Source organism: Morone saxatilis, unplaced genomic scaffold (genome assembly GCF_004916995.1).
Source record: "Morone saxatilis isolate NCDOM2014 unplaced genomic scaffold, NCSU_SB_2.0 Contig9, whole genome shotgun sequence".
Lineage (NCBI taxonomy): Eukaryota > Metazoa > Chordata > Actinopteri > Moronidae > Morone > Morone saxatilis.
Window position 1 is genome coordinate 1,301,413 of NW_023340268.1, and position 10,392 is coordinate 1,311,804.

Below are 10,392 nucleotides of genomic sequence, written 5' to 3' on the forward strand. Positions count from 1 at the left end.
TTCCAACCCCCCCCCCACCCCCCCCAAAAAAATAATCAATTTGAGAATGTTTTTTTTTATTTTTGAGGAATATCTCTTGAGTGGCACTTAGCAAAATTGAACAAATGCGTGGGCGGGTGATTTGGGGGGGTGGGAGGGGGCTGTGAGGCGGATCTACCTTCCAGACTAAAACAGTCCAACACTCATTACTCTGAAAAACACTTGACTTCATCATGGCCTCAATTATGTGGTGCTGGATAAACTCCAGTGTTACTGAGCTGTTTTCGCCAAGCGGAGGGGGGTCGGTGTTAAAAATCCCAAAACTGTCTTCTGGAAGCGGAGTGCTTTACTGCAGCTTAAATCCTGACCTCCTTATCTTTTATGGACGGGGTTCGTGAGTGTGTTTGCTCCCGGGAGAGTCCCACAAGGAGCCACTGTAAACCTTCAGAGAATTCAAGTTGACTAAAGTTTGAAAACCGGCAGATTTTTTAGATCAGGGGAGAAGACTTAAATCTAAAATAAATAACAACAAACTGAGGAGAAATAGATTCATGATGTTAAGGAGAAGGTTCACAAACCTCTATGAAGACTTAATTACCTGAAACAATCTAAAATATTTGATTCGAGTACAAGTAACTCAAGTATTTATTGTTAAGGTAACTTGGGTAAATTAAGTTAATTGTACCAATTTCATTCACTTAACCAAACTTAAAACTAGTAAGTATATTACACTAATGCATAATTTCTCCAATCTCCATTTAAAATGTGTTATTTATTTGAATAAAGTAAGACAATATACAATATATACAACATATAATGCGTCTTCATCATACAAATGTTAGCACTTAAACTGAATTTACTCCGTTTTCTTCCACTAAAGCAGATTTTGACATTACAGAGCTGACTTTAAATAAAATAAGTCAATGAAACAAACTAATTAAATTACTGCACAAAGTGCACTGAAAACAACAGTTATTACTTCAACAGTTCACTCTTGAGTTGGGTTTAATTAATGTGAATAAGTGATTATGATGTTTTCTAACTGGAGTGCTAAAGAAAGTGTTTTTCTGCTTCTTAACTTATTTAATTTTATTTATTGTACCTTTATTTCTCAACAGGAAGTCCCATTAAGATCAAGAATCTTTCAACAATGTTGCTGAAGAGCCACGTTTTAATTATCCCACAAGAAGAAAGAGGAAGCTAGATTATTTCTTATTTCTGTAAACAGATAATATCTTGCCTGCTTAGGCTTAATAAATATTACAGGCCTCTGGGTGATGGGTTATGAAGTATTTAGTGAATACTTTATACCCCATCACCCAGAGACTAACTTTAATGAAGCACAGCACAAAACTCTGGCACTAAGAAACCAATAACACTTTCACAAAGTTCAACCAACTCAGTCCACAGTCTTTATAGAGCTCCGACTTTATAGAGGTGTGATAATGAATCGCCCTGTACTGCACTGACCCTTACTCATAATCATGTTTAGTTTCCTTATTAAAGACTGCATACTTTGAGTTTCAGTCCAACAGACAGTGTTTGTACAGAGTTGTGGGTAACGACGGAGGCACAAACAAACTGAAAGTGATAATTGATGCACCACATTTAATTTGATGGCACACTGCATCAGATTTGAAATGCCAACACCATAGCACCATCAATACTCAGGGGAAAAAAAGTTTCTATTCATATGTAGGCAGGCACAAGTTTGTATTCTTTAGATATCCCTCATTCATTTTCTCAACATTTCTATTGGATTAATCTATAACAGCGGTTGCGAACCTGGGGGTCGCCAAACATTTGGGGGTCGTGAGGAAGACAACTTTTTTTTTTAAACATACAGGTCGACATCTCAGCTTTTTGTTCAGTTCTGTGCAATGTAATGCAATATGTTATTTTAACCTTATTGTTGAAATGGATTACATCGAAATACACAAACTAAATATTTTTAAGTTAAAAAGATTGTTGATTAAGCAGCTTTTACCAATAATTTTAAGTGACACCAACTTAGTTTTGTAAGTTACAGGAACCTTCCTGATTAAGTACTTTTTACTGGGTATTTTGTTTTCACAGTACAAATAAATAAATAAATGACAAAATTAAGTCAGTGTCACTTAAAATTACTAAAGCTAATTGTTTTTTTAACTTACAAAATTGAGTTTGTTTTACTTAAAATGATGTATTCAAAGAGCCTTCGCTCTCAGTACGCAGTTAAAACAACCAAAGATGGTCAAGTTTTAGGGAGAACACTCAATTTGTCAAGAAAGAAGCCTGTTAAGAATGTATGATTGTTAAACATTAAAAAAATACATTATACAGATTGTTGTATAAAAGTTACTAGAAATATCAGAAAAGGCTGAAATAATCTGCTTAAAATTCATTCAAATCACAAACTTCCTGCAGTTATTATGTTCACTGTTTGTGTTCACTGTACAGTTTATTGGCTGTTCTCTACTGTGATTGTCATGCACTGAATATAATATGAAATATACAAAAAATATGTCAGTCAGTTTACTCAGTGATAGAAAAGGGTCCCTTATGGAAAAAGGTTGGGGACCACTGGTCTATAAATAAGGCAGGAAGGCAACTGTTCTTGTGAATTTATTCTTTTATCTATGTATTTCTTTAGTATTATTAATATTATTAATGTATTTCTTCAATAAACCTAATCTTTTTACTCGTTTTAGCACTTTCCAAACAGGTACTGCAGCTGCAGAAAGAACAGCTTTTAGTCACTTGGTCCTCAAAATTGAAACAAGGTCGCAGCAGGAAGGCAGGTCAAGGCGGCTCGACGTGCCTCATGATGCTTTTTGTGCACAATCGGCCATTGAAAACAACAGGGGAGCTTCGAAGTGTGCACGTCAGGTGCTTTCAGTGCATTTGGGCCATGAGTTTCAGCGGTACTGAAGCTGCTGGAGACCAAACGGTAAAAAAAAACTCTATTAGATCTTTAAAATATTTGTATATAATCGTATTTTCACCTTGAAGTGTAAATGTGGAGGCAACACCTGTGAGAGAGTTCACATCTGAAGCCATATGTGTCGAGGAGTGTTACATTTTAATTACAAAAATAGTTAATAATTACTCTAATAAAGAGCCAAAATACCAACTTTAAAAAGAAGCTGAATTGTCACTCTAGGGTAAGCAGCTATACGCACGTTTAATGTGCTGAAATTCACTCAGATTGTGTTAATTTGTGCAGAAATTCAGGATCTGGATACAACTTTGCAAAGGAAGGAATTTTGGATGAAATATTTCTCAACTGAGAACACCCACAACATTTCGCAGCAGAGGGAAGAGAAACAGACGACCTAAAAGTTAAAAACTTAACGCCCGAGATCTCAGAAGAAGAGCTGCAATCACACACAACCACCAAGCAAAACAAGTGAATCACCACGAGTGAAATGTCTCCGGCTGCAACCGGCCACCGCAGCCGCTCGCTCCGGTGCAGGTGTGTTGGTGGTGCACCAAAAAAATAAATAAATAAAAAACCCAAAGGACTCGAGTGTTGTGGTGTGAAGTTCAGCAGCAGCGAGGTTTCATACAACAGCTCAGCGAGAGGCGAGCAGCGAGCAGCAATCTGCCCGGCCACACTGACTGCCCACACACACACCTCCTCCACAGGTGTGTGTGTGTGTGTGTGGATTTTTAGGGTGAGTCATTCTCTCCCACGTAGTCGATACCTCCACCAGCGGTTGTGGAGATCCCATCAGCCCCCGTACAGTACCGCTCCTCACACTCCCACCGCTGGTTAAGATCCCCGCTCGCTTCCTGCCGCCGCTCAGATTTAAGACTAAAGCAGCAGCATTTGGAGGTAGCAGATGGCGATTTTATTAACAACAACATGATCAGAGAGCGACACAACGTTAGGGCATCACACTAATCGTGCTGTCTTTGTTTTTCACAATTAATAACGACGTACCAGCAATATTCAGAAATTCAGACCTGCTGTAGCTGAAATGTTGATGTGATGTGCAATTAAATATTTTGATTCTTCGCATAATTAAGACTAATAATCTCATTCACAATAGGTATTAAAATAGCTGCAAGCCAGAACTGTGCAGCCATAAATACAGTGATATATCTCAGTGGTGATAAAGCCTCAAATCTGCAAAAACTAAGCTTTCCAGGAAAGGAGAAAACAGCCTTATCTTCTCTTAATACCCATTCATTTTTTTAGATGGTTTCAAAGGCCTGAGGGTCATGAAACTCACTCAGCATGAAAACAACCGAGGAACTCTCCGTGCAAGTACGAAGAGGGAAAAAACCCACCAAATTATCAGGTGCAGAGTTGTTTCTGCAACCCCAGCAATCCGCCATTTGGTGGATGCTTTCATTCGCTGGTGCTTCATAGCACCTTCGATGCAAATATTTTTAGCTGGGATGACCCATGTGCAAACTGCACCCATCACCTTGGCAGTGTTAGCATGGCGCTCCACCCCTTGAGCTTCACAGAGCCCATTCAATAAAGCAGAAGGGCTGTGAAAATAAACCTTCCCGAGCACCCAGTGGGGCTGGCAGCGGCCTGCAGGCTGGCTGGAGCCCAGGAAAACGCTGAAAAAGCTGACTGGACAGCAGCCAAACGCTGGTACATTTTGGCTTTGGATGGTCAGGTTTTCTGCGCTAGCGAGCCCCTTAGACTGGTGACTGTGATTTGGTGCTGGTGCTGCAGTGGAAAGATCTTATATGCAGGCGAGAAATGGTAAAAGTTACTGATGGGTTCAGAGACGCACACAAGCAAAATAAATACAATATTTTCAACACTGTTTGGTTTTAGGAAGCACTTCTACAAAGTCTACACACATTTTAAACTCCGGAGCTGTGGCATGAGTTAGTATTCAATTATTCTGGATAGGTTCTTCTAATATTATCCAAACTACTTGTTTACAGAGAATCACACTATCAGTGCAGAGCAGCAAGAACTGCACAAGTAAACAGAGAAGCTACTATGAGGCAAACCACATCCAAATTCAACACTGATACAAAAATGTCATCATCCAATGGCACAAAGCAGCAATTTCCATTACATAGGGTTCTCAAAGTGGCATTAAGTCCCTCATTCACTCCGTAACGGATGAGGAGGAGGACAGACGGTGCCCACATTTCTAGGCGTGTTGACGCTTTCGTAAAGTCTGGGCGGTGCAGAAAGTATAAATAGAGCTTTACTCGAGAGAGAGAGACTCAAGATGTTTTGGCTTCACTTTTGGAGAGCTGTCGCGTCGTCCATCTTTATACATGTCGATGGTTCCCTGCTTGTTTTCCTGCGAGCCACTATTTGGTGAATAGTTATCACAGACTGGGCGTAGAGTAATCTGAACAGCACCGTTGGTATTCGTAGCTAGTAGAAGCCAGAGGGCAGAAAAATGTGAAAATAGCATCTGTGTCATCAGCCTGAAGTTGTTGGAGGGACACTGGGTTGCTCATTGCCATATTTGTGGGTTATTTGGACAAGCGATGGATGGAGCTGAAAAAAACATGTTTCTTTTTATATTTTATTGTATTTTCAGACGAGATGTTCAGACTTGCAGCAAAGGGTACAAACATGCTGGCTAAATGCTGGATAAAATTTAATAAATAGGTAACATTTTACAAAATAAATAGACACAAGGGATAAAGAGAGACCAATCATCAATACTGAGGCAACAATTGCACCTTAAATAAAAGCCAGGATTAAAAGATATTCAGTGATTTCTCTCCAAACACATTATACATGTCAGTAAATAATTATTAAAAACATTATAAAAAACTGAACTATTTAGTACTGAATTGTGGAGTTAAACCGTTAAACTGTCTTTGGTTTTGGGTTCAGGACTTTTTGGGGGCGGAGCTAAAAGTATGGCTGGATGACGCACTGCAGCCATAACGGTATAATCCGTATCGGTGGTTCTCCCGCTTGTTCTTCAGTTATATCAACTGTTTCTGTTTTGTTATTAGCCACAGCCTTTGCAAGCTAAAGTACGCCTTCAACATCCCGCAAATGCATCTTCCCTGGATGTTAAAGTACGTAGCCGGAGAGGTGAGGACCACCACCAGCACTCGCCTCTGCAGTGATCATTTTACACCGGTTACTTTCACCAACTTTCAGCGGAGGCAGCTGGGATTCACGTTGTTACTGGTGAATGTAGCCGAACCGACCGTCTCCCTGATGGGGTCATATTAATAACTGAATTGATGCCAAATGAGCCTATTTCACTGACTTCCTCTAAAGACGGTTCACTGACGCTGTATTGATCTCCTGCTCAGTCACGTGGCTTCAGCTAATCAATTTCTATTTTCTGCATTTTCCTAATGAACTCTTCCTGTAAAGACGTTTCTCATGAACTCATCTGAAGTCAGATTTACATGTCAGACTTTACTGAATGAATCCAGTGTCAATCGTCAGCGAGCTATTTTGGGTCAGCTGACTGATACAAATACTCTGGACCTCCGTGCCAGCTCCAGATGTGGTTACCAAAACTTTTAACACAAACTGACTGACTGCCTCGACTGAAACAAGCTTTGTTGAAAAGTTCCCCTGAATGTGTGCTCTCCCAAATCACACAATCGTCTAACGTAGCAGCAGCCTCTGTGGCAGCTCGGACTACAAAGGCGGTTTAGTTCGGTGCTGCGGGGGCACCGGAGGCTGTGGACGCTGGCATGTTTAAACTGTTACTGCATGAACCTGCTGAACTGAGCATGTTGGTTCCAGCTCAGGAGGGATCCACACCTCACACACACACGCTCTACCTGATTCAAAAACCATCTCGGACTCTCTTCTTTCCGTCTGGCTCGGACTGTATATACAGTTTGAAGTACGTGTCTCTTCCATTAGTCCTCTTTCTGCTGCTCTTTTCCTCAAGTATCAAATCCTCTTCTCTCTTCTCTTAACTCTGCTTCTCAATTTTGTTCTTCCTGCTGGTGGCTCATTTGATACTTCGCTCTCAAATGTGATTTTTCCTCTTGCTCTCCCTCAAACCTGCTCTTCCTCACTCCATCTACACTTTTTTTTAAAATCTACAAAAGCCAATCTGCAGAAAACTGGACCTGTGTTTTGAATTTTGGGAATGAAATGTCACATCTCTCAAAGTGTCTCTCTGACTTTTTCCCGGAGCCACTTTCTATACAAAAGGATGTCTCGGCCTTCATCCCAAAACCTCTCAGTCTTCGAGGTGTGACTCTCTCACCCTCTTCTCTCGACAATGGCACTCCCCTTTCTCGTACTCTTCTTCACCACCAGCCTTTATGGCACGATTTCAGCCTGAAACCCCAATTCAACATTTTAAGGAAGTTGGTTTTTTAGATGAAACTGAACAGGAAAATGTAATTGCTAAGCGGTGCAGAACTGTGTCAGGGTTCCCACTCTTTTTAAGCTCAAAATTCTGATTATATTTAAGAATAATTGTCTTTTTTCTAGAAGTGCAATTCTGTTCTGCTCCACGTCTGGTAAACTACGACCGAACCACTCTGAAGCTTCTATCAACAGTCGAGTTTAACAACCACGTTCACCCAGGTCTGAGTGAGAGTATTTTATATCTAGAATATAAGATTATTTCCAGGATATTTGGCCATTTTAATCAATTTCTAGGTGGTTTCATGACTGGAAAACTAGACTCTAACTTTCAAGGTTTTCCAGAGGGGGCTGTGGAGTGTTTAGTAAGGAAGAGAGGAAGAGAAAAACAGCCATATTCAAAGTGACAAAATAAGACTTTACACTGAATGGATCTCAAGGCCTTGAATTTTGCCAAATTGTGTTTTTTAGCCTCTTTCCCCCACTTTCTGAGGGACTGAAGGACGCTGAGGGGACAAAAGAGCCCAAAGATGTGAGGCTGGGTTTGATTTCACTTTTAAGTTTCCTCTTCCTGATGGACGAGAAGTGATTGTACCCGACACCAGTGTATAATTTCGGTAAAAACAGGGCAAACACCTGTGGAGCGACAGGCGGCGAAGACGAGACGATGCTCTCTGTTTCGTTCTTTTAACCACACACGGTGCTTTCTGGCTTTTTTTATGCGCACGTATTCAAGGATTTCTTTAATCATGTACATCAAGGATCACAGTGTGAGATTTTATCTACGGAAATATGAGCTGACGTGAAGATTTCCCATCATTTCTGTTCCTCTCCTCCTCCGCTGAGGATCTGGTTCTGTTTCTCCTCGAGGATTTTCTCCTCTGAGCCGTCTGATCAGATCCTGCTCTGACTGACTCATCGCTCTGAACAAATCTCTGGGATTTACACCAGCTTGCTTTACAGTCGGCACGCTTTACTACAAAATGTGGAGACTTTCTTTCTGACAGTTTGTTTCTCGTACTCGGTGACACGATACACAGACAAATATCAAAAGAAAGAAGAAGAGATAACCTGAAGTAATTCTAAATGCAATACATCTCAAGGATTAAAACTTAGACGAGTGATGTGCTTTCACACTGAGCTCTTGGATGTTCTCCTGGTTACATTTTGACATGCAGTTTCACTCTGTTTGTTTCACAGGCGATCTCTGACTAGCTGGATAATTAATGCAGGCGCAGGATTCATGGTTAATTTCTGACGGTTAAAATATGTGAAAGTTGCAACACTCTGCACTGCAGTTAAGTATTATTTAACTTTATTAACTATGAGAAAGAGGATGATAGGAGCTGAACCAGCACTAACATGTCATAAAACAGAATAACATCCCCATCGGAAAACCCAAAGAGACGTCTTCAAATCAACCAAACAGATCACAGTGATATGAAACAGAGAAAAGCAGCAAATCCTCACATTTGATAATAAAGGATTGTGGTCTACAGGTGCCTGTGGAGTATGAATCACACATTAATGATCACCTTTTCGATTTAACAGACAAATCCTAAACTTTAACAACTGTTTGTTCAGTTCAACACCCAAAGCCACACAGAATCTCAGAGCGGGATCACAAACGTAGACTGTGTATTGAAAGAGGACGTAGTCTCTGTGACGTCCGCCACAGGTTTCTGAAGCTCTGAACGAAGCCTGGTGACTGAAAACAGCTGCCTGTGACGGCACCCACCTGTCAATCAATGTGGCGACGCCCTTAATTATGCATAACTTTAAGCCTTAATATAATTCAAATGGGTGAGTTATATAAAAAGTCACCCCCCTGTTTTCATGAATTAAAGCAGTCTGTAAACATGTTTATTTCTGCTGTAAAGTTTGGCATTTTAATATGGAGCCTTATGGAGACTGACTCACTGCTGGAGCCAGCCTCTAGTGGCCGTTACAGGAACTGCAGGTTATGTTACTTCATTTTACAATTTACAAAAATTGAGATTTACAAAACCTCCAGATGGTCTTTCTTTCTCAGGTAACGTGTTTCATTCTTACTCCCGTTAAAACGCTTATTCATACATACATAAACACACTTTTACACTACAGCAATAGAACCAGCTCTCTAGAAAAAGCAACTGTGGATCTTACACTGCAGATGAAAATGAAATCTGGGTTGTTTGGGATAAAAAAGAAGAGCTGCTGCAACAAGAGGAGGCTCACCTGCCCACTCGCTACGGCACAACACACCTGCCACAGCTCAGCAACGTCACATGACCAGTTATTTATTTATTTCTTGGATTGAGGACCACAGGAGTCACATCATCCTGCAGGGTCGCCATTAAACCAACACGACTGACTTAATAGCATTTACCAGTGTTTCAACAGGAGTCCAGCAACCCCTCAGCCCGCCATGAAGGAGCTTTTGTACAATAGTTTTTCTGTGGTTAAAGCAGGGAGATTTAAGGTTGTATAACAGGACTTAAAGTGCTTTTTCCACCACGACGAAGCCAGAACACGGCAGCGTGTCGTTACACTATCCTGTGACTCAAGCGGCTACACCAGCTCCGAAAAACACACGATGGGTAATGCTGGTTGTTCACTTCAATAAAAGCGACAAAGAAACACAACAAGTCTGTCTCTTCCTCAGAAAAAGGTTGAAGCTACTCACTGCACTTCCTCAGAGGGGAGGGGCTTCACATGAGGGGGGAGCGGGGAGTCTTTCCGAGGCTCCACCTCCTCCTCCAATCACCGTGTGCGTCCTCCTCGTTCTCTCTCTCTCTCTCCCTCTCGTCCCTCTCTCTCTCTTCTGGATGATCCTCAGGCCGGCGGCACTCTGGGTAATCTCCTGTGGAATCTGAAAGCAGAGAGGTTGTGTGTGTGAGAGAGAGAGAGAGAAGACAAATCAAAGGCAAATCAGACCTACTGTACGAGTGTGTAGGCGTGACAGTGTGTGTGTGTGTGTGTGTTAGAGAGATGGATGCAGGCAGTGTTTGATTGCCTAAATGAAGGAGTGGTGGAAACCAGTATGGGCCTTAAAAACTGCACCACTACAACTTAGCCAAAAAAAGAGGCAGTGGTTACCGTGGCAACGTGTGCCAAAACGGAGTAGGGAGGAAGCGACAAAAAGAGAGAGAGAGGGGTGGACT

The 10,392-nt window shown here is 41.3% G+C and overlaps 1 protein-coding gene across 1 annotated transcript in view; it reads right to left on the reverse strand.

Annotated features, from left to right (window-relative positions):
- Window positions 1–10,099, reverse strand: part of LOC118343274 (zinc fingers and homeoboxes protein 2-like) — a 68,523-nt gene extending 58,424 nt beyond the window's left edge. The window contains exon 1 of the mRNA XM_035682045.1: window positions 9,915–10,099. The gene's annotated coding sequence lies outside the window, so the exon portion shown is untranslated. The remainder of the gene's footprint in view (window positions 1–9,914) is intronic.
- Window positions 10,100–10,392: the final 293 nt, after the last annotated feature.